The following is a 24834-nucleotide window of genomic DNA, read 5'->3' on the forward strand; positions in this document are numbered from 1 at the left end:
TGTCAGCTGATGCTTTACATACAGGCAGTGTGAATGTACTGTTAAGGCAGGGGTCGGCAACCTACGACCCACGAGCCAGATCCGGCCCATAGCCCGAAATCATCCGGCCCGCAGGCGTACTTTTTTAGTGACTAGAATGTTGTTCTTGCATTCAGTGGGACCTTGCCCAGAGATGTCCCAGTGCTCAGGAAATGATCAAAGGGACAGTTGCAGAAGATTTGGAAAGGCAGATATTATAAAAAATAAATTAGAAAATGGTAAAAGTTTAATGATTTGACAAGATATCCACAAAGATTACATAAAATATTGGGAAGACAAAAGACAAACATGAAGATTGATTTTTTTGTTTAAATGTCATTTCCTAGTGATGATGAACATGCTTACATTGCCTAACCAATGCCCACCCACCATTGGTTAGGCAAATTCTGCTGAAGGAGGCAGGGGTGAAATTTGAACTACAATTGTTTAACAAAAGATCACTCGAGTACCTGTGAACCCACGTGTCTTCTGTAAAATGCTTAAGAACTAGCAGTCTAGGTATTTGTTAAAATCCGTTTCTTCCATGGTCCTCATTCTTTAGGGAATGGAGGTTCCCCTCTTCTTTCATAGATGAGGCCCTCACACATATCTCCTAGTTACCCCGCAGCTTTTCTCTTGCTCCCCCTGCCCATTCGCATCAGGTGCAGAGTAACCCCTCGTCCTCACCCTTCACCCCATCAGCCGTCACACAGCACGTAATCCTCCAACATTTTCAACATCTCCAACGGGATCCCATCACTAGCCCCATCTTCCCCCCCCCCCCCCCCAGATACTTTCTCCTGCAATCGCAGGAGATGCAACACCTGAACCTATACCTCCTCCCTCATCTCAGTTCAGGGACACAAACACTTCTTTCCGGTGAGACAGAGGTCCACTTGCACGCCTCTTACCTCATGATCTGTATCCTCTGTTCCATGTGTGGAATGGAATACTTTATTGTCACATTCCCACATTGACCTTTTTGTCCTGGGCCTCCTCCATTGTTAAGAGTGAGGCCAAATGAAAATTGCAGGAATAGCATCTCATATTATACTTGGGCAGCTTACGTATGTATTGGTATGTATATTGGTTTCTCCAACTTCAAGTAACCCTTGCATCCCCTTCTCTCTCCGTCCCTCACCCATCCTAGTACTAATTTCACTGTCGCCCTGTTGAGTTCCTCTGTTTATTCGTTGTCACTGACCCCACACCCAACAACGCCCCACATTTCCTTGATCATTTGTGCTTTTTACATTTCTTCCATTCATATCTCCCAAGTACTGTCTATATCTCTCATCCCCCTTGACTCCTAGTCCAAAGGGTCGCAACCTGAAACGCCACTTATACCTTTTCTTCAGAGATGCTGCCTGACCCATTAAGTTACTCAGCTTGTGTCTATTTTCCATGATAGTCTGTACCAGCTAATTTTTTCTGCTGCCAAAATCCTTGTCCCCACCTTCATTATCATAATTGAACTACAAAAGCAGCGGCCATTCAGCCCATCCAAAAGTCTATACCCACACCCCAGAGCTAGCCCCATTCCCCTATGTGTTTCCCTGTAACTATTCTCATTCACATATCCATTAACTCCCCCCAATTTTCCCGTCACTCAACTACAATTGGGGATTGTCTGTTGTCTAATATATCTACCAACCAGTTTATGAGATGTGAAAGGAAACAGGAGCAAGAGAAAGCTCATACAGTTACTGGGAGCACAAGTAAACTCCACACAGACTACACCCTGTGTCAGCATCAAAACTGGGGCACCAGAATTGCATGGCAGAATCACTAACTCTGAGACCACAGTTCTAAAATATTTTCTTAAGCTTTTATGCTTTAAGTAAAACACCTTTAGCTTTTCTCAGAAGTAAACAGGCAAAGATTTATTTTTTTAAATGTGATTATATTTATTTATTTCCTTAGACTGTAATTCTTTCAACATCATTTCTTTATATTTGAGCTTTCAGAAAGTGCAAAGGTTTATGGGAAGAACATAAATCCAATCTGTCAGAGACTCCTGCTGATGCAAGCGGCTTCTTTGGGTCTTCAGAGCACGCACAAGTCAAACAATTTGGAGGCAGACAGGATAATGAAAAGAAAAATGGCTGGATTATACTCTCCAGGGGAATATAGAAGGCTGTTACTGGCTTTTAAGAGAATGCAGAATGTCCCAAGACTCAAGGGAAACCAATTTAAATTTGTTTCATTGGTTTCTGTGAAGCTTCTAACTTAGTTCTTTATGCAACATCATGAAGTAGGAAGCTATGGGAATACATGTTCAAATCTTTGTTTTTTCTCAGAGATGTGTACTTCACCTCAGTTATTAGAAATACGATCAAATTATGTATGCGAGTTTGTAACATATTTTACTTTTCTGAAGGAACATTAACCAGAAACTTCATATTTTTACACTTATTTTAATCAGCTGGTTAAAATATAATAGAATCTTCCTTTCTACTAAAAAATCAAATGATGACGCAAGGTACCGCAGATGCTGGAATCATGCCATTTATTTTATTCTTTGCCATAAAGTGCAAGAGCAGTATTGTGTCATCTATTCCAGTATTCATTTCTAGTTAAGAAACTACATAGCGGTAGTCTAATTTTCTCACTGTGTTCTGTGCCATTTTCCACATCTAACGCCTCCTCAAAATTTGTTTCTCTACACTACCTTAGCTAAACCATTATCAGACTTCTAACACAGTAACATTTCAAGTGACTTCACAGGAATTAAACAATACCTGACCCCAAGCTATTTCTGCACAGATCAAATAACTGTACACACAGGGATCTTGATATACTAGTTGATGAGATACAGCATACTAACAAATGGGTACAACAAGTAGGAAGGTAGGGAAATTAAATGTTAGCATTTATTGCAAGGGAGATTGAGTGCAACATAAGGAAGTCTTGTTTAGGTTTCAAACGACTTTAGGCAAAAGCACATTTGAAATACAGTGAGCCCAAAAGACAGCACTCAAAATCAGGATTGAAATTAGGCCTCTGGCATTGTGAAGCAGCAGCTCTACTACCTGCCCCTTTGTGCCCCCTGTTAATTGCCCAAATCTAGCCAAAAACAAGGCCATATATGTTACCGGGTCAGAGCTTTACAGCACAGAAACGGGACCTTCAGGCAACCTTCTCCATGCTGACCAAGTTGGCATTTAGGGCTATTCCCATTTTTATGCATTTGGCCCCTTCCTCTGGTAGCTCATTCTAGATACAGGGCATTCAGAAAGTATTCAGACCCCTCAACTTTTTCAACATTTTGTTATGTTACAGCCTTATTTTAGAATAGATTAAATGCACTTTTTAAAATCAACAATCAACACACAATACCCCAGAATGAAGAAGCGAAAACAGGTGTTTAGAATTTTTTGCAAGGTAATTAAAAAGAAATAACTGAAATGCACATTTACATAAATATTCAGACCCTTTGCTATGACAATCAAAATTGAGCTTAGGTGCATCCTGTTTCCATTGATTATCCTTGAGATGTTTCTACAACTTGATTGGAGTCCACCAGTGGTAAATTAAATTGAATGGACATGATTTGGAAAGGCACACTCCTGTCTATATAAGGTCCCACAGTTGACAGTGCATGGCAGAGACACAGAGACACAGAGAGACAGAGAGACAGAGAGACAGAGAGACAGAGAGACAGAGAGACAGAGAGACAGAGAGACAGAGAGACAGAGAGACAGAGAGACAGAGAGACAGAGAGACAGAGAGACAGAGAGACAGAGAGACAGAGAGACAGAGAGACAGAGAGACAGAGAGACAGAGAGACAGAGAGACAGAGAGACAGAGAGACAGAGAGACAGAGAGAGAGAGAGAGAGAGAGAGAGAGAGAGAGAGAGAGAGAGAGAGAGAGAGAGAGAGAGAGAGAGAGAGAGAGAGAGAGAGAGAGAGAGAGAAAAAAAGAAAAAAAAAAAAAAACAAAAAAACCTGAAGAACTGAGATTTTATTCATGCCTCTCGTGATCTTGTACAGCTCAATAAGGTCACTCGTAGCCTCCAACACTCCAAAGAATAAAGTCCCAGCCTATCTAACCTCAGCCTATAACTCAAGGCTGTAAACTCACATAACTTAATGACATTCTTCCTATTGCTGGGCGATCAGAACTTCATACAGTACTCCAAGTGTGGTCAGTCACACAAGTCTTGCACAATTACCACATGATGTCCAAACTTCTGTGCTCAATACACTACCCTGTACTTCTGTACTCAATACCCTTACCCAAAGGCAAGCATGTTCACACAACACTCAACTCTGCTTCTGTGAACATCTATGGACTGTCTTTAGTTGCACTAAGGATTTTTGTTGCTGCACTAGTGCTACGGTTATTAATTTATTAAATTTCTTAAGTATCTGTGCATATTGTATTTACAGGTCTGTTAGGCTGCTACAAGTAAGAATTTCATTGTTTTATTGTCAGTATATGCGGCAATTAAACACTCTTGACATACGAGGTAAGAAAACAAGTAATATTTCAGAACTAGGAAATTAAAAAAAACAAGTTTGTTTTCACAAGGGATGAAAATGGAGGTGGGGTGGGTAGAACAAAGGGAAGAACTGATAGAGCGAGTTTCCCAGCTCCTCTGCCTCAGTTGCATTTGCTCTGGTGATGTGACATTCAGCATCGGTGCCACTGAAATATCTTCCTAAACCATGGCTTCCCATCTACAGCAGTGGACAGCTCTTGAATGCATCCAATGTATGTCTGCTCTTGCCCTCTCTCTTTTTATACAGAGCAAGAACAGATTTCCCCAAGACTTTGCCTTCCACCAAAATTCATCAAAAAATATTGATAATTTCTAACAGTTACAACATTCCACCATCAAAACTGCGTTCCCCTCCTTTCAATGTTTCAGAGTGATTGTTACTGACCTCTTCTGTCTCAGCAACCACTTCTATTCTTCTGCACTTTCCAATGCAACTGCAAGAAATACAATACCTGACTTTTCACTTTTTCCCTATCTATCAACTAGGAACCTAAACAATCCTTATAGGCTGAAGCAATGATTCACTTGTGCATCTTGTCTTACATTCAATATTCACGGTGCGCAAGGTGGCGCAGCGGTAGAGTTGCTGCCTTACAGTGCTAGCAGCGCCAAAGATCTAGGTTCGATCCTGACTACGGGTGCTGTCTGTACGGAGTTTGTACGTTCTCCGTGTGAGTTTTCTCCGATATCTTCGGTTTCCTCTCAGTCAAAAGACGTACAGGTTTGTAGGTTAATTGGCATGGGTTTGTATACTTGGTATAAGTGTAAATTGCCCATAGTGTGTGTAGGCTTGTGTTTATGTGTGGGGATCGCTGGTCGGTGCGGACTCGGTGGGCCAAAGGGCCTATTTCCGCGCAGTATCTCTAAACTAAAATGTTCCGTCTGAAGAAGTTTCGGCATGAAACATTGCCCATTTCCTTCGCTCCATAGATGCTGCACCCGCTGAGTTTCTCCAGCACTTTTGTCTACCTTTAATATTCACTAGCGGCCTCCTCTGAATTGGAGAAACCAAAAGCAATTGGCTGATCACTTTGCAGAGCACTTATGTTCCATCTGCAGGCATGACTTGACCTCCTGGTTGACTCCCACTATGAATTATATCTATGTCCTCCTGCCCAGTTAGAATAAGAACCAACATAAGACTCAGGGAACAGCATCTCCTCTGTCTGGGCATTTTGGAGCCTTCCAGACTATCAAACCCTCAACTTTCTTTCTGTATCGGAAATGGCTATTATAGTCTGTCATTATTTTGACTTGGATTTTCTTATTCTATTCAGAGTCTGGACTGTGGGCATGTCCCACAGCTTTGCCATTAACAAATCATGACAAAGAGGAAGAAATTTAATATGCATGTAACTGACATCTGGAATTTGGACTTAAAGCGAAAATATCGTAAGTCGAAAATGCATTTAATACACCAAACCTACTAAACATTATCTCTCTTCTGATAAGGCTCAAGAATAGTGGGAGAAGGCACTAGGGCATCAACACTTGTTGATTGTTTAGCAGGCATAATGTTCTTCAGGAAGATATCAAGTTTTAACTGTTCAGTTTCTCCTCTTCCCCCGTTCTTTCCCTCTTTCCCGGCCTTACGCAATGCCTTCCCGGGGGCTGCAATGTCTTACCCGTCAGAAGGCGGACTCGGGTCGAGGGGACTGTCAGATCGGAGCCCCGCATCCGTCCCCGCCTCACCCGTCCCGACGTAGTGCAGCAGCAGTGCCTCACCTGTGGCCCCGTCGGTCGGCAGCCCAGCTAGATGTCGGACCTTCGCTTACGGCCGACACCACCAAGTCTCCTTCTCATGGCCGATCATCGGTTCATGTGTTGGACAGGGTGCTGGACTTCGCGTGCAGCAGAACACAAAGCCCAGCTGGCGGGCCAGCTGAGGAGTTTAGGCCCAGGCGCCAGACTTTGCACGGACGTCGTGCGCAAAGTCCGGCGCCCGGGTCAAAACTCCACAACTGACCCGCTGGCTGGGCTTTGTGTGCAGTCCAGCACCCATGCCAACTCATCATTCACCCAGTCACGGCCGAGTCGGTCAATGAATTGCCCTGGTCTTGGTGACTTGGTTGTCGACCTGTCACTTTCCGTGCATCAGTTCCGCGCCTGGCTCGTCGAAAAGATCAAAATTCAAAGTACGGTTTCTACTGACTGTGTATTACTTTTGGACCATCGTAAATTCAAAATATCGTAAGTTGAGGAACATCTGTAGTTGCATTCTATTTTTCCTCGGCAACCTTCCCAACCTTCACACAAACTTGTTTTTGTTTCTTTCCCTGTTCTGACCAAGGGTCCTGAGCTTGAAGCATTGATGACTTCTCTTTCCATAGATGCTGTCTGACCTGCTGGGTGTTTCCAGCATTTTCTAGTTTTGTTTCAGAGGTAGAACAAACTGGTGATAATACTTCATTAAGATTTTTTAAAGGCACATTTTATAGTTTGCGTTTCATTTGTTTTTTTTATCATTGCAGTGCAACAAGCAATTAATGAATTGTATGGCTTCATCGCGTGTTTATCAAGTATTTTACAATTCTATAGGTTTTCTTTTCTGGAACAGAAGCTTCAAAACTATACCCTATTTCAGTTGGTAATAAAATATATCGCATTTCTGAAAGCAACACCATGTGTTATGTTACCGCACTAAGATATTGGATTTGCTTGGTTGGTTTTCAGTTACTAGATGGTGTTAGGAAGCTACCTACAAGCCATCTCTAGGTTAAGAATGCTTGATTTATTGGCATCCTTGATAAGAATGAGTTCCTATGATATAAATTCAAAAGACCGGCATATGTGCATGCATTCGTTTTTCAAGTGACAGAATTAATTAGTTCTCTCCCTCTTTCACAGTTTTGTACTTTTGATACTGTTCATTACAACACTGGAGATATGGTTACCATATTGTGTATTTTCTGACTTTAGGACAAAATCAACATGGATGTCATACAGCACAGTAACGGGCCCTTCGACCCAACTTCCCTTGTTGACCAAGATGCCCTATACACTCTCGTCCTAACTCCTTGCATTTGGCCAATATTCTTCTAATCCTTTCCTATCTAAATGTCTTTTAAATGTAAATGCTGCAGTACCTGCCTCCTCTAAGCTCTTTCTATATACTCACCACGCCCTCCGTGTGAAAATATTGGCCTTTGCGTTCCTATTAAATCTTTCCCATCTCACCTGAAACCTATGTTTCTTGATTTCCCCTTCTCTGGGTAAAAGACTGTGCATTCACCCCATCTATTCCCCTCATAATCTTACACACCTCTAAGATCACCCCTCAGCCTCCTGCACTACAAGGAATAAAGTCCTAGCCTGCCCATCTCCCCCTATAGCTCAGAACCTCAAGCCCTGGCAACATCTTCGTACGGTCATTTTAGACGTCTGTCTAAAATGTGCCCATTCATTGCCTGCTTGATAAGCCATAACTGCACTGCAGCTCTGCTCTTGGCTTGACAATGTTTTCCTCTCATTTACTGTGTGATATTAAACTACAGATTTTAAAAAACACATTCGTAATTTTTCACCTCCTAGAAATAGCCAATGGTGTTTTTTTGTCTATTTCATCTAACTGTGATGAAAGTGCCTTCTGTCATTATGGCCATGAGCTGTTTTGTTTCCTGGCCATCTGTTAAATGAAAATCACTACATACTTTAAAAAATATGGTACAAATCAAGATTAGAAATTATATTTAACTGTTGATAATACATTTTATGTATAATAGGTAAGCATAGCATCACAAACATAATTCATTCTGATATTTCTCCAGTACTTTCTTGGAAGTTTGGGATAATGCAGATGGTAGTAAAGTCAACAGTATCAAGTAGTGCCCAAGGCACTACTATTTTTTATAAACAGTTTCTGTTCTTTGCGGTAGGTGTTGCTATGCAATCCAATATCATAGACAGTGGATTGATGTTACTTGGTTAACTTGTTTATCTAAAATGTGATTCCATTCTGTTTTTAAATATTGGATTATTTAAGTCGCAGTACTTTTTGGTTAATATGAAGACCCTCTCACCGGCATTATTTAAATTTCTTATATCTTTTCTCATTTTAGGGAGGGGTAAAATGGTGTTAACGGCTTTGGGGTCAATGGTACTATTCATGCCGTGGAGTTGATGAAGTATATAGCTTTGTCCCATTCTCTTGAGCATTCTGGCTTTATTTTGAAAATTGATTTAATGTTTGTTAAAATTTCAATCCATAAGGTAGTCTATTATTGTAATTAAGTGGTTCTTATTGCCTTGGGAAGCTTGTACATAGTAAGGACAAGTCTATCCACCTTCCTATTCACTAACCACCTTTGCTTTTGAAATTCTGGAGCTCCTTCTATTACCTTATATTCCAAAGGGGCCCACTTGGCTGTGGGGATTCATTACATCAGAATGTTCTCACCAGAAAAGAACATGCCTTGGTATGGTATTCATTACTGTTTAAAGGATCATACTATTTATTTTGTCAAATGGCATTTAGTGAATTGCTTTTGAAGTGTTATCATTACCACATTCAAACAAATGGCTGACAATTAACACACAAATATAAAATAATGCTATTCTGCACCGCCTTAAAACGAGAAATGATGCAAGAGATTTAAATAATGCAGGCTAGAGGTTCTTGGAATAATTAAAAAAGATACTGCAACTTCAGTGCAACCCATTTAAAACTGAATGGAATCACGTTTTAGATTTCCAACATGTTTGTCAAGGAATATCAATCCACAGCCTATGCTCTTGAACACCGCAATTCAACACCAACCCCTAAGAACAGAAACATTTTTACTTTTCACTTTTGTACCTTCCAAATAATATTGCCGGTCAGTTTGCCTTGGATTGAGTGAATGAAAGAGATGAGCAGTATTGTGCAAGATCTTTTTGTGCAAGATCTTATTATAAAGTAATGGATGCAGGAAGTATATATCGAAGTAGAAAAAGGAGTTACTGAGTTGTACAGTTGATGTGAAGGAAGCTGACTGGCATGGTGCAAGGACCAGTGTATGGAATGCCTCCCTCTTAATCAAAGAAAGTTGTGAATGGTTTAATGCAGAACTATTGCTTTCGACAATTGTTAAGAAACAAGAGAACAACGCAGTGTTCTCTTGCCTGCTTTTCCGTGCACATGAAACTTTGCAACATTTTGGGGGCATCGGGAAGGAGAATAAAGAAAAGACCCTCTGTTCCTCTGGAAGGACACTTCTTGTGTCTATTATTTCATTTTTTATTTTAAACACAAATTTTCCGTAAATAGAAATGGGAAGTACAAAGCTATTCACCAATAGTTGTTGATTACCGATTATTTGTACTCCATTTAGCTGTTAGGCTAATGTGTATTTGTAAAGATAAGCTGATTTTATCTGAAATGTTGAAGTCGTGTCTCAAGGCTTTCCTGAACATTTCCATTACCAAATGAATTGATGAGGGCAGAGCAGTTCACATTATCTATATGGACTTTAGTAAGGCCATTTCACAAGGTCCCACATGGTAGGCCAGTGTTTTTGTTTTGTTTTTAAATCAAAAAATTTATTCAATTATTAAAAAATAATATTTACACTACAATATAACAAGCCAGAACCCACCACCATAATACAATATAAACATATATCCATAGTAAACTGCTATATAACTATGATACAATCCTTATCAAGGATACATTCAACACCCTGGGGAGCCCAGCGGTCCCGGAACTCTCTCACGGTGCCTGTGGACAGGGCGTATTCCCTTTCTAACCGCACCCGGGCACGGACGTATCCCTGGCATGATAGGCCAGTGTGGAAGGTGTTGTGCGAAAAGATGAAATATGAAGTTGGCCAATGATATAAGAGGACAGCAAGTTTTTTCAGATAAATTAACAATAAAAGAAAGGCAAGAGTGGGCATTGGAAAATGAGTAGTAATGGGGAATAAAGAAATGGCAGGTGAATTGAAAAAGGTTTTTTATGTCAGTCGTAACAGTGGAAGACACCAGCAACATGCCTGAAGAGTCAAGGGGTAGGTTAGATGAGTTGCTATTACAAAGGAGATTGTGCTATTCAGGTAGAAGAAATGAATGGATACAAGTTGCTACAAACACTTTATCATTATTACAAGTATTATTTTTCTATTGTTCCAATGTTATGATGTGTTAATCATATGTTCCCAAATCATTTTAAGATCTTTCATAATCAATTTGTTTTCTCTTCACCTGTTTAATTTAAATAGTCAGCAACCACATCCGCTAGAGAAGCCTCAATTGGCCTTCTTCTGGGCTGGTTATCCTCACCATAAGGCAGGGGTGGGGAACCTTTTCATGTTGGAATGCCGCATTAAGTTAGCTGTATCTAATAAGGCCGCATCCAAGAAACTTCAATTAGATATACTTCAAAATGAACATTATTTTGTAAAAATCTAACTACTTTGTACGAACGTCAAGAAAATGAAAAAAATTTGTTAATTCTAAAGTTAACTAACCTTTTAATGACTTAGACATAGAAAATAGGTACAGGACGAGGTCGTTCGGCCCTTCGAGCCAGCACCGCCATTCATTGGGATCATGGCTGATCGTCCCCAATCAATAACCCGTGCCTGCCTTCTCCCCATATCCCTTGATTCCACTAGATCCTAGAGCTCTATCTAACTCTCTGTGGCCGTCAGTCGGGGAGGATTATTTTGTTGAATCTTTTTAGTCTTTGGTATTTTAAATACGTTCATTTTAAGATTAAATTTTTTTTAAAAGACGAATAAAAAACATATTAATAAAAATAAAAGGATTTGTTCTACAAAATTTGGATTCATTCAAAAGGCCGCACTTAATGGCCTAGAAGGCCGCAGGTTCCCACCCCTGGTATAAGGGATCAGCGGTGTATTAATTCAAGTGAAACCTATCCCTTTTTAAAAAAAGTTTCCCACCCCCCACACTCCATAAATAAAGTGTACTCCATAATAAAGTCCACATCTAATCTACCCAATGAACGCTGGCAGTATTCTTGACTAGTTTTCAGCCTTTGAGCTCCAATCTCAGACATAGCTTTGCACATTGTACAACATATTTTGCTCTTTTCTAGGTCATTGCTTCCTATGCAAATACCGATTGCAGGCAGCACACATGCTCCTTTTCGCACAACAAATTAATTATTTACCACAACCTTGCATCTGGAAGCCAACACCATTTAAAACTCTCATTGTATTCTTTAAATCCTTCAAGCTCTGGTCGATCTGCTTGCCAAGGTGAATATATCTTTTACAAGGTGAGATTCCTAAAAGTCAATATAGTATTCCAAATGGCTTTAATGAAGGCTATGTATATCTGAAGTATTTCATCACATTAAAAAAAAAAATTTCCCACTGCTTTTGTAACTGAATTTTAACTGTGAAATTCAGCACCATTTATTCTGCTTTTGGACGTAGCGGGGAAGAGCAGCTTGCATGTGATGAGATACAATTAACGTTATATGAATGCACCGCCTTGAAAATCAAAACAAAAAAATAAATTGAGGATACTGGAAAAAACTCAGCAGGTCAGATAGCATATGTGGATAGGGAAACTTTTCTGTCCCTATTGATTTTTTTTTTCTGGAGCAAAAGGAGAGCCGCTGGAGGAACTCAGTAGGTCAAGCAGCAGTTTAGGGGCAGAGGGGCGCAAATTAACAGTCATGTGTTAAATATGAAACAGAATGAAGGCTGAAAGGACACTGATCATCAGCAAAACTAAACCAAACACTACTATATAAAATAATAAAGATGTCGATAAGCTTCCACCCATTGGGCAGTGATTCATAATAAACTTAAAATATGTACTACCAGATTCAGAATCAGCTTCTTTGCTTCTGTTATCAGACTACTGTCCGCCCTTAGGATAGGATAGGATGCAGTCCTGATCTTCCAACCCTCCTCATTGCAGATCTTGGAGTTTTACTTTGTAACTGTAAATCTCTAATGCTGTAATACAATGTTCTACACTTTGGTATTTTTCTGCTTGTGCTACCCGTTGTATTTGTGTACAGCTGGACTCTGCTGTGTATAATATGATTTGAGTGGATAGCATGCAAACAACAGTTTTCACTGTAACTCGGTAAATACGTGACAATAATAAATCAATACCATTTACAACATTTAAGACATTGAACATGTTCATGGAAGGAAAGGTTTAGGAGGATGTGGGCCAAATGCAAGCAATTAGGACCAGCTCAGGCAGGCACATTGGTCAGCATGGACAAGTTGAGCCAAAGGGCTTGTGTCCATACAGTGCTACTTCATTACTATCAATGTACAGAATAGTTCAAATAATCCAGGTTATGTCATTTCCAAATGCTAATACAGATAATCTAGATTTGAAGGTGTTGAATACTTCATCTACCAATATAATGATAAGAAATGATTGCCAAAATTATCAAAATATTCAATTAATGTATTGAAAAAACTAAATGTGCCAATAAAATTGCAAGAATGTCAGCTGAAATAATGAACTCATCCTGTGGTGGGCCAAATCAGGAACAACACGAAATACAGGACGGAGATAGAGAACTTAGAGACACAAGGTGTCAAGACAATAACCTCTCCTTCAAATTCAATAAAATGAAGGAGCTAGTTATTGACTTCAGGGTGGATGGTGGAGTACCCGCCCCAATCAACATCAATGGTACAGCATTTGATTATGCTGCTGGCCTTGCTGAGGCAGCATGAGGTATAAATGAAGTCAATGGAAGGGAGGTTGGTTTGTGTGATGGTCGGGCTGTGTCCACAATTCGTTGCAATTTCTTGCGGTCCTGGATGGAGCTGTTCCCAAACCAAGCTGTGATGCATCCGGATAAAATGCTTTCTATGGCTCATCTGTAGAAGTCGATAAGAGTTGTCGGGGACATACCTTACTTCCTAAGCCTTCTAAGGAAGTAGAGTCGTCAGTGTGTTTTCTTGGTCGTTGCTTCAATAGGGGTGATCCAGGAGAAATTGCTGGTGATACAGACTCCTAGAAATTGGAAGTATTCAACTATCTCTACTTCGGCACAGTCATGGCAAACTGGAGTATGTGTACCGCTTCACTTCCTGAAGTCGATCACCATCTCCTTTGTCTTGCTGACATTGAAAGGTTGTCTCAATACTGGGACACGAAGTTCTCAATCTCCTTCCTGTACTCCATGTCATTATTATTTGATATCCATCCCAATGGTGATGAGGTCTACAAATGTGAAAATTGAATTCGATTTGTACATGGCTGCACAGTCGTGGGTGTACGAGGATTAAAGGGGGCTGAGAACGCGTCTGTGCGGAGCACCAGTGGTGAGGATTATCGGAGAGGATGATTTGTCCCCTAGCCTCACTAATTGGGGTCTGTTGGTCAGGAAGTTGAGGATCCAGTTGCAGAGATGGCTGCTGACACCGTCCAAAGGGTTTGGTGCTGAGCTTGGATGGTATAATGATGTTAAAGGCAGAGCTGAAGTCTGTGAGTAGGAGCCTGATGTAGGTGTCTTTCTTATCCAGGTGTTCCAGCGATGAGTGTACGGATATGGCGATGGCGTCGACCGTGGACCTGTTGTGGCAGCAGGGATTCCATAACTAGCCTCTCAAAACATTTCATGATGGTGGATGTCACTGGATGGTAGTCGTTTAGGCATGAGGTCTTGCTTTTCTTTGGTGGTGGCCTTCTTCAAGCAGGTAGGTACCTCAGAACAGAGTTGGGAGAGATCAAATATGTCCGCGGATACTCCCGCTACCTGGCCAGCGCAGCTACGAAGGACACGGTCAGGAACTCCATCTGGACAAGTTGCTTTTCGTGGGTTTACTCTATGATGTAGTGGTAAACAAAGTGTTAAACTTAACATTATCGGCACGCAAGGAATGGATAAAATAAAATAGGAGCAAGAAATCATAAGATTGATGATAATTTTTGTATTGCTTTGTTTATAATGGGATCAAATTTCCATCTTCGACCCCAAATCTGTAGACTAAACCTAGAATCTCTTCAGCTTGCAGAGGTAAAATTTCCATATTTACAGCAATAAATTAATTTCCATGGCACTACATGCAGTAATTCACAGAATTATAGCCTCTCTCTTATCCATTATCACTTTTATCAGCCTAGCATTTCTTCTGCCCCGTGAGAAGAGATCAGAGCCCACACACGCAACTAAATTATCTTGCTCTCTCTCATTTGTTTCCCCATGCATGATTTTGAAACTATATTTATCTGTATTTAGAATAACTTATTTTAATATGACGATTTAAAGAAAAGTTTGCTGTTGACAAGTTGTAAAGATACATTTTAGAAATCATTTCCCTTCTGTTTTGTTTGTTTTTAAAAAGATGAACCTTCCTTTTAATAAATAAATAGAAAATCACTGGAAGATGCTGTCTGATTTCTCCAGCAGAGGAGAGGAATCATAATAAAAACAGAAAGAGTCAGAAATTGTCAAGCAGCATATGTGGGGTGAGAAACAGAGTTAACTTTTTAGTTTGATGCCCTTTCATCAGAACTGGGAAAGTTAAAAATCAAACATGTTTTAGATTGCAGAGGCAGGTTGCGTGCGTGTTGCGTGCATGGCGTATGCACGCTCAGGATGGGGGTGGGGGGTATTGGCCGGTGAAGGATCTAAAGGGAATGAAAGTGAAGGGGTGGGTTAGATTGGAATCCAGGGGCCAATGAATGATACCAGTGATAGGATGCCAGCCAAAATAGGGTAGTGAAGGATCATGCAAATTAAGACCCGACTAGAGAAGGTGTATATAAGGAGCATATAAATGAAACATGAAATATCAGAAGAAACATTGAATGCTGAAAATGAGACACAAGACTGGTTTAAGATTAAGTTATCAAATTAATTGTGAAGTCTTGCAGTGGCAATATGTCAAGTTGCGAGATGTGTTGTTTCTCAAGCTTACCTTGAGCTGCTTTGGAATGGAGTAGAAGGCCAAAGACAGAAATGTTAAGAAAGTCTTACGAATATATTGTTTTATTTTTTAAATATGTTTGTTATTTCTTCTTCCTCTGCCCCAACCCACCATCTCCATTATCAACCTTTATATTTTGTTTTCTGTATCGATTTTCAAAGAGAATTCCCGATTACAATTTACAAAGACTAGATCACAGCCTTGTAACTATTCTATTATCTGACTGTTGACAAGATAGTTAGTTGTCTTGTTTAAAGTTCTCAAGATCGGAACTTCCGGTGGCGCCATGGAGCAGTAAGAGGCACTGCATTTAGCTTCGTTCCCGAAAAATGCGCTAAAAAGCCTGTAAAAGAAAACGGGACCGATTCAAAAACACTCACCGGGGATGCCTGACGTCGAGTAAGTGACGTCATCATAAATCTCCGCAAACTAACGGAGATACCGGGACTTTTAAAAGACAAAACGCAATTTACCTAAACGACCCCTGACAAGATCTCTAACCAGACTCCGGCTCACTCAAGAGTTGGAGAAAACACCTCAAACAACTCCAGAAGGATCTGAAGAAGAAGAAACTGAAGGACTTATTGCTGATATGGAAGCAAAAGTAAAAGAACAACAACAATCTCCAAGAGAAGCTGTGACAAAGGACTTTGCTGATATGTTGCATAAAGAGATTTCCCTGCTGTCATCCCAGTTGGGAAAGTTAGAAACAATATTGGATGTCGGGAATAAGGATATTGTCGATAAAGTTGGTACTCTACAGGACCGTATAGAAGAAGTAGATACCGATCTAAGAGAGGAAATTGAATGGGTCCAAGAAGATTGCAATTAAAAAAACAGAGTCCGTTCTCACTACTTCTACAGAACAAAACAATGCTATTAAAGATCTGGAAACTGTGACTAAGGATATGTCTGAAGCGATGAAGAGAATGAAAGAAGATCTAGACCGAGTTTCTGGGCAACTGGCCAGAATGACCGACAAATGCCTCGATCTCAAAGCTCGGTCCAGACGGCAGAACTTAAGGATAGTTGGATTGAAAGAGGGGAAGCAAACTGGAATAGACCCTCGGGATTTCACTGCCAACCTACTTCAACAAGTATTCAAACTGTCTGAAAAACCGAAAATAGATGTTGCACACAGAGTTCAGAGAGCATACTTGAGGGCAGGAGCCCCACCAAGACAGATTATCCTGAAACTTCATGACATAGCAGTTCTTGAAGACATTATGAAGAAAATACCACTCAGAAAAAATCTGATGTTCGAAGGAGAAACTGTAAGATTCTTCAGAGACTATCCAGCAGAAGTGGCGAAGAAACGTGCCTTCTTTACAAAGACCCGCCTGATTCTTAAAGGAATTCCAAACCTAAGATATGGTATAATATATCCTGCTAAACTGAGGGTCACATATGACTTGGAGCATTTCTTTACTGATCCAGAAGAAGCATTTAAATAGGCACAAGACCCAAAAAAGGACACTAAAGGATAAGTAAAATATCACGGCTTTGCTGATGTATACCTGATATATATATAAAATAAAAATATGTACAAATGTTGCAGATAAGATGGCCGACCAATTAGCATGTGCTTATGTCTAGACATCTTACCATCTTATCAGCTTTGGAATGCAACATGACCGCCTCAAAGACAAAATATTTTCGAATGAAAGATTTAATAAAATGGAACTACGCAGTATAGAAAACAAATTAAAAGGAGTGGAATGTAATAATCCACTAACAAAAAGATATAATTAATTTTATACGAACACATAAGTAATTGGACTAACTCATGTATCTTAATCTAAAATGCAATATCATAACCTAACAATGATTCATTCCTTTTTAAAGCCAATATTGAATATTCTTTAGATCTATGATCTCTAGTTAAAATTTATTGGATTGATATACTAAAATATGTTTAATCGATTAGGTGGACAAATTCCCAGATATGCCCAGGCCAAACCGACAAAGAATCACCCAAGCTGGAGGGGAGTAAAACAGATGGCAGCCAGTCAAGACTGTATTCTTGGTTAACCCCTTCCAGCCAGCTGATTCTTACTCATATATATTGGGATTTGTCTTCTAAGTTAAATACAGTAATTAAATAGTAAATACTTATTCAGTTTAAGATATCAGAGAAACTAATTTTAGTACATGTTTGCTTGTTTTCTCTTTGAATATATTACCCAGTTTTGACCAGTTCTTTCTTATTCATAATACTTGTTCAAAGGGAACGGAGCTTAATGTAATTTTACACCTACGGAAGGTTACATTAATTTTTCTTCCACCATTAGGTGTTTTTTTCACACAGTATTTTTAAATACTGTTTTTTCATATCATTTATGTTATTTAGCACTTTTTTTGATTTTTCTTTTTAGGGCACATTTTCATGGGATGTACCTACAGAGTTCAGCAGCTGGGAGCATCCACCCAACACCCAGAAGCTTGAGGTATTGTGTTGCACCATCTGAAATAAAGGAACCAATGTAACTTACAATGCAAGACGACCCTCAAAAGAAAATTGGAGGAATTATGTTTTGTAGCAGGAATATAAGGGGCGCTAATGAGCCAATTAAAAGGGGTAAGATTCTTGCCCGATTAAAATTACTCAATGCCGATATAATATTTCTACAGGAAACACATCTGAAAGTTCAAGCTCAGACCAGGCTGAAGGCAAATTGGATCGGTCAAACATATCACTCCTCCTATCTCTCTAAATCCAGGGGTACCGCAATTATAATTCATAAAGGCATATCATTTAAACATAAAAATACCATCGCAGACAAAGAGGGGAGGTATGTTATAGTCTCTGGAGAGATACACTCTACTCCACTCACCATGGTAAATATTTATGCTCCTAATTTTGATAAACCGCAATTCTTTAATAAAATCCTGAATATAATCTCCGAGTTCAATCACCAAAACATGATAATCGGGGGAGATTTCAATTGCATTCTGGATCAATACCTTGATAAATCTGCCCGACAAAAGAGACTTGACATAAAATCAAAATCCAGTGAACTTTTAAATACATACATAAAAAATACAAATATAACAGATGTATGGAGGACTGCAAACCCTGCTGGAGAGAATACTCCTTTTATTCATCAGTACATAAAACCTATACACGTATCGACTATTTCCTAGTGGACACAAAATTAACCCCCTTTACAACAAACCCTAAATATCATAATAGTGTCATTTCTGATCATTCTCCGCTATCCTTCTCCTTAAAACTAGAAGGAATGTTCAATAAAAAAATCGTTTTGGAGGTTTAATCCTCAAATACTAAACAAGTTGTAAATATTTAAAACAACAGATGGAACTTTTCTTTGAGACCAATGATACCCCAAGATATCTCACCCTCCCTATTATGGGAATCTATTAAGGCGTTTATTAGAGGTTCTTGTAGTGGCCTGGTCGAGGTCAGGAAAAGACCGGACACCAGGCGGATTCTAAAGAAGCTTTTTAATGGTAGCAGTACGAGAACACACACACGACACCCTTATCTCCGCCCCTGGTGAGTCGTCAGGAAACCCCGTATCTCCGCCCCTGGGGAGTCATCAGGAAACCCCGTGGCAGACCAATGCCCCTGTCCCTCAATCGGCGAGGGGGATGATCCAAGGAGTGGCCTACCCCACAGGGACCGCCACAGGACCCCCCCCCCAAGTACCCGAGGTACGAAACGGACAGGAGGGCGTACACGGCGGCCAGCCCGGGTGCACACAACGCTCGGCCCTGGAACAGGCACCTGGTCAACAAGTGCGGGGGACGAAGTAGCCAGAGGAGGAGGTACCCTAGACAGGGGCCGCCCTCGCTTTCGGGGCAGCGCTACCAGCACCGGCCGATCGATATCGATATGTGCTGGCTTCAACCGCGCAACTGAAACAGTCTCACGCCGACCCCCAATGTCCAGGACGAAAGTCGACGAGCCATGTTCCAAGACCCGGAAGGGACCTTCGTACGGCCGCTGTAGAGGTGTCCGATGTGCATCCCTGCGCAGAAAAACAAACTGGCAGTTCTCCAGAGCAGAGGGAACGTGCGGACGGAAGGACCCATGACGAGACGTGGGCACCGGCGCCAGCTTGCCCACCGTCTGCCGAAGACGTTGCAGAGCGTCCGAAGGCTGCTCCACCTGGCCACGTGCCGGCGGGATGAACTCCCCGGGCACCGTTAACGGAGACCCATACACCAACTCGGCGGAGGAGGAGGCCAAGTCCTCCTTGGGTGCGGTGCGTATCCCCAGCAAAACCCACGGTAGAGCGTCTACCCAGTCTGGGTCAGTGAGCCGCGCCCTCAGGGCACCCTTAAGCTGCCGGTGAAACCGCTCCACTAGGCCGTTCGACTGCGGGTGGTACGCCGTCGTGTGGTGCAGACGAACACCCAGGAGGCGTGCCATGGCCGACCACAGCTCTGACGTGAACTGAGGCCCCCGGTCGGACGTTATGTCCAGTGGAACACCGAACCGGGCGATCCAGTGCGCCAGCAATGCTCGAGCACAGGTGGTTGTTGTGGAATTCTGTAGCGGAATGGCTTCAGGCCACCGCGTGAAGCGGTCCACAACGGTGAATAGGTACGTCATGCCCTGGGACGACGGCAGCGGCCCCACGATGTCCACATGAATGTGGTCAAAACGTTTATGAGGAATGGGGAACTCCTGCAATGGCGCGTGGACATGTCGTTGCACCTTGGCAGTCTGGCACGGGATGCAAGTGCGCGCCCAATGTCCAACCTCCTTCCGCAGCCCGTGCCACATGAAGCGGGAGGCTACCAGGGCTACTGTCGCCCTGATGGAGGGATGTGCAAGTCCATGGAGCACGTCAAACACCCTGCGCCGCCAGGCGATGGGAACGATGGGTCGCGGAACTCCAGAGGAGACATCGCACAGCAGTGTGGTTGTCCCTCAATCGGCGAGGGGGATGATCCAAGGAGTGGCCTACCCCACAGGGACCGCCACATTCTATTATTTCATACCAAGCTTTTCAAAATATAAATAATAGGACTGAACAATTGCAACTAGAAGAACAGATTAGACAACTTGATTTAGAAAACGCGAAAAATCCAACTATAGATAGACACAACTATAGCAATATTGAAATTTAAACTAAACCTAGTGTAGAGTTGGGTCAGCCAGGTTAGAGCTCGGGGGCCCAGGTGTTTCATGAACTCTGGAGAGATGTTATCATAACCTGCTGCCTTTCCACATTTCAGGCCCTGCAGGACCTTCTCCAGTTCAGCCACCTCGAAGGGCTCAGGGTTTCTTTCCTTTCCAGGTGTTCGTCGAAGTGTCCTTAGCTCTGTTGCGACAGCTCTTCTGGTAGACTTGTCTTGGGATGCTTTTGCAATATTCAGTAGGTGGGATGCAACCTGGTTGGGTGTGACAGAAGGTCGGCTTTGGGTAGGGGGTTTCTGTGCAGCTCCTAGGCGGCGGATGAGGCTCCAGCATTTTCTGCTAGAGTGGGTGAAGTTTAGCTCTGTTAATGTCTCCTCCCATTTCCTTTACCGAGCTGAAGATAGTGATTCAATGAGATGTTCTGCTATCTCAGGGTCCCCTGATGTTTTGTAGGTTTGTAGGAGGGCAGCGCTTTCTCCATCCAGGCATGGGACGCAGAGGGGACGGTAGCCCCTTGGAATTGTTTTGTGGGCGGCTTTATAGATGGCGCTGCAGAAACGGTTGTATGCTTCATCTACAGTGATGGTGTGGAGTGGGATGGTAACAACACTCTGGTCTAGAGTTTCACTGTATTTCTTCCAGTTGGCTTTGCGGAAATTCCAGCGCATCTTTCTTGGACTGTTTATGACTGGGAGGTGTAGGCCGATGTGTATGAGTGAGTGGCGGTGTTGACTGTGTGGGAAATCTTCCAGGATGAGGGTCTGTGCAGGGTAATGGGTTCCATTCAAAGAGCTGACCCAGCACAGGTCAGGAGAGTAGTCCTTGTTCCGCCTGGCAGAGTGGAATGTTCCTCTTTGTTTTGGGTCGTGTATGAGAGCAAGGTCATTTCTGGATGCCCAGTCTGAAAGTGCCTCCCCATCATGATCCGCTGCTGGGTAACCCCAGTCAGGGTGGTGGCTGTTAAAGTCTCCCACATAGATGGCAGGGTGGGGTAGGGTGGGTAGGACTTGCAGATCCCAGTTGGCACTTGGTGGCTTGTACACATTGACAATGTGGAAACCACCAATAGTTATGGTATCCGAGAAACTTGCTATGGTCAGGTGACTTGCTTCAGCTATCTCGGAGCGCACATAGGTGGCACGTCCATGTTTGGCATGGGGAGCGTAGCAAAGAAGATCAAAGCCATTGATGGTGTAACGGCCCGCTTCCTCTGTCTTTTTAATATAATGTACTCACACAAATTTAGAAAACGCGAAAAATCCAACTATAGATAAACACAACGATAGCAATATTGAAATTTAAACTAAACCAAATTTTATCTGCAAGAGTTATTAGATTATTTCAAATTACAAAACAGGAAAATTTCGAATTGGCGCTCCCCAATTTCTTATACTACTATTGGTGGGCAGCAAATATTAAAAATGTAATTTGCTGGTTGGATAACGCATGCCAACAGGTAGACTGGTTAGTAATGGAGAGAGAGTATTGCCTGCCTTTTAATATAGGCGCAATCCTTCTCTCCCAATAAAGTTGAAGAACACAATTTATGAGAAAAATCAGATTATTCAACAGCACTTTACGAATTTGGAGACAAGTAAAATCTACTTTTAAACTAAGAAATCTATCTCTTCTTTCACCAATAGCTAATAACTCGTGGTTCAAGCGATCTATTATAGATAAAACGTTTATTTATTGGGAAAGACTAGGAATTAAAAAGGTTGGAGATTTGTACGAGATGGGGAAACCTCCTATCAATCCAGAAATTACAGTCGAAATACAATCTGAAAGGTAATCAATATTTTAAATATCTTCAAATTCGAGATTTGAAAACATATACCCACGATTATCAAACTCTGCTGCCAGATATATTAGACGAAGGTATGAATAGAAATTCTGTCACAAACAATCCAATATCATACTTGGACAATATCCTTCCAAATACAGAAATCCCATAGTCATCCGTAATTAGAAGAGAATGGGAAGAGGAATTAGGCCTAAAAATCTCCAAAGACAGATGGGAAAAATATCTCTTATATATACATAATTGTTCGATTAATGTTAGGCACATTTTAATTCAATTCAAAATACTCCACAGACTCTACTACTCAAAAACTAAACTGAATAAGATTTTTTCAAATGTATCTCCTATTTGCAACAAATGTCTCTCTCAAGAAGCAACTATAACACACTCCTTTGCCTCTTGCATAAAACTCCATAACTTTTGGAAATAAATCTTTGAAATGTTCTCAAAATTATTAAAAACAAAACTGGCCCCCCATTTAGAACTGATTATTTTCGGAACAGCAGGAGCCTGCTCTGAGCTATCAATATTTCAAAGACGTTTCCTTAATTATGGCCTGACAATGGCGAAAAAACGTATACATAAATTTTGGAAAAATACATCTCCCCAACTCTAAAAATGTGGATTACAAACATGTCTGAGACGCTACATCTTGAAGATATGAGACTTGTCTTAGCAGGAAAATCAGAGCAATTTTCAAAGATATGGTCTCCTTTCATTGATTCATTACAAGGATAGCATGATGCAACACAACGTCGGAATTACGTACTGGGTGATGGGTGTGATGAGAAATGAAGCAGGTATATCAACACTTTTTTTTTTTTTACCTTTTTTCGTTTTTGTCTTTTTAAAAAAAAAGTTTTTACTTACTCACTCTTTGATTACACTCATTTGGTAGTTTAGGGGTTCTATTTTTACATTTTCACTTTCTTTCTTTGCTCTTTCTCTCTTTTTCTATTTCATCTTTGTTAAAATTAAAATGGAAGCTGTACAATAAATGTATTGTCATATGCCACAGTTTATACTTATTCTAATAAAAATATAAATAAAAACTAAATAAAAAAATAAAAAGTTCTCAAGATCATCTACAAATGGTGCATTAATATAGTTTTGACTATCTAAGCACCAGTAAAACCTATAAATAAAACTGTGCCCAGGCGAGTGTTCCTTTGCCTCTAAGCAGAACATTCGTCAACATTGCACGATACAGATTTATTTTCAATAAAAATTAAACAGAAATTAAGAGAAACCACTATGGGAATAATTGTTTAATTAGTGGATGGATAAGAAACCAGAAAACACAGGTCTAAGACAACGTGCAAAATAACAAATGCTGATGGAGGGAAGGCTCCAGGGGAAGAAGAATATTAACTTTTCCAATGTTAGCAAAGGTGCAACAGCCTCCTTTTTGGATTTTATGTTAATATAGTGCACAAGCTGAAGGCTTTGTTTAAAGCAAGATACTCCCAAGTTACCCAAGGAAGCCACCACAATATTTTAAATACGGTTATACATTCATAACAATAGATATCATCAGGAAGGTCATGAAATAGGATCCAATGGAAGGATCTTAGCTCAAAAATCAACTGACCAAATGAACATTCAGGAAGAGAAAGCATTGCTGGGAGTTGCATACAGGCCCAAAGTAATAGTGGTAATGTGGGGCATCCTGTAAATCAGGATACAAGAAATGCGTGTAACCACGATAATATAACCATGGGGGACCTTGAATCTGCACATAGATTAGGCAAACCAAATCAGCAGTAGTCATTTAAGGGAACTGCAAATGTTGTTTTGCAGTATATTGAAAAGCCAATAAACAGGCTATTTTCGATTCTGTAGTACAAGGTTAACTGATTATTTGGCAGTTAGGCAGACTTTAGGGAACAATTACCACAATGTTGCAAAAAGCAGCAGCGAGCTCAAGGATAGGGACAATTTCATAATTCAGCAATGCACCAAGACATTGAAAAGGGAAAAGAGAATGAGACTGCGTCCCAACAAAAACCTTCCTAACCAAAAGCCTTGGATGAACCGCGCTCTTCTGAAGTCCAGATCCCGGACATTCACGTCTGGAGATGCAGAGGTCTACAAGAAGTCCAGATAAGACTTTGGCAAGGCCATCAAGAAGGCCAAAAGGGACTTCTGCTCCAAGCTGGAGGATGAGACGGATGTTCGGCAACTGTGGCAGGGCTTGAATGCCATCATCTCCTACAAGGTGAAATCAGGAGGCAGCTCAATTGTCAGTGAAGCATCACTCCCTGACGAGCTCAATGGGTTTTACGCACGCTTTCATAGGGAGAAAACCGATGAGCCTTCCCGAGCCCCCATTCGACGTGATGGTATTTCAGTCAGTCACAGAGGCCGACGTCAGAAGATCCTTCAGGGGGGTGAACCCTCGCAAAGCGCCTGGACCTGATGGTATACCCGGCTGTGTTCTAAAAACCTGTGCGGACCAACTGGCTGGAGTTTTTACGGACATTTTCACCCTCTCACTTCTGAGGTCTGAGGTTCCCAGCTGCTTTAAAAGGGCATCAAGAAGTG

At 41.2% G+C, this 24834-nt stretch overlaps 1 protein-coding gene and 1 long non-coding RNA gene across 3 annotated transcripts in view; one reads left to right on the plus strand and one right to left on the minus strand.

The window, feature by feature from the left end:
• The window catches only part of cnpy1 (canopy FGF signaling regulator 1), a 51875-nt gene that overhangs the window by 22179 nt on the left and 4862 nt on the right, over positions 1–24834 (minus strand). The gene's annotated exons all lie outside the window — the stretch shown is intronic.
• On the plus strand, positions 11629–22981 carry LOC116987959. Its single transcript, XR_004415836.1, has 3 exons — positions 11629–11742; positions 17755–17826; positions 22967–22981. It is a non-coding gene; the product is annotated as an uncharacterized LOC116987959 (long non-coding RNA).

The sequence above is a fragment of the Amblyraja radiata genome, chromosome 2, assembly GCF_010909765.2.
Source record: "Amblyraja radiata isolate CabotCenter1 chromosome 2, sAmbRad1.1.pri, whole genome shotgun sequence".
In the NCBI taxonomy this organism is placed as follows: domain Eukaryota; kingdom Metazoa; phylum Chordata; class Chondrichthyes; order Rajiformes; family Rajidae; genus Amblyraja; species Amblyraja radiata.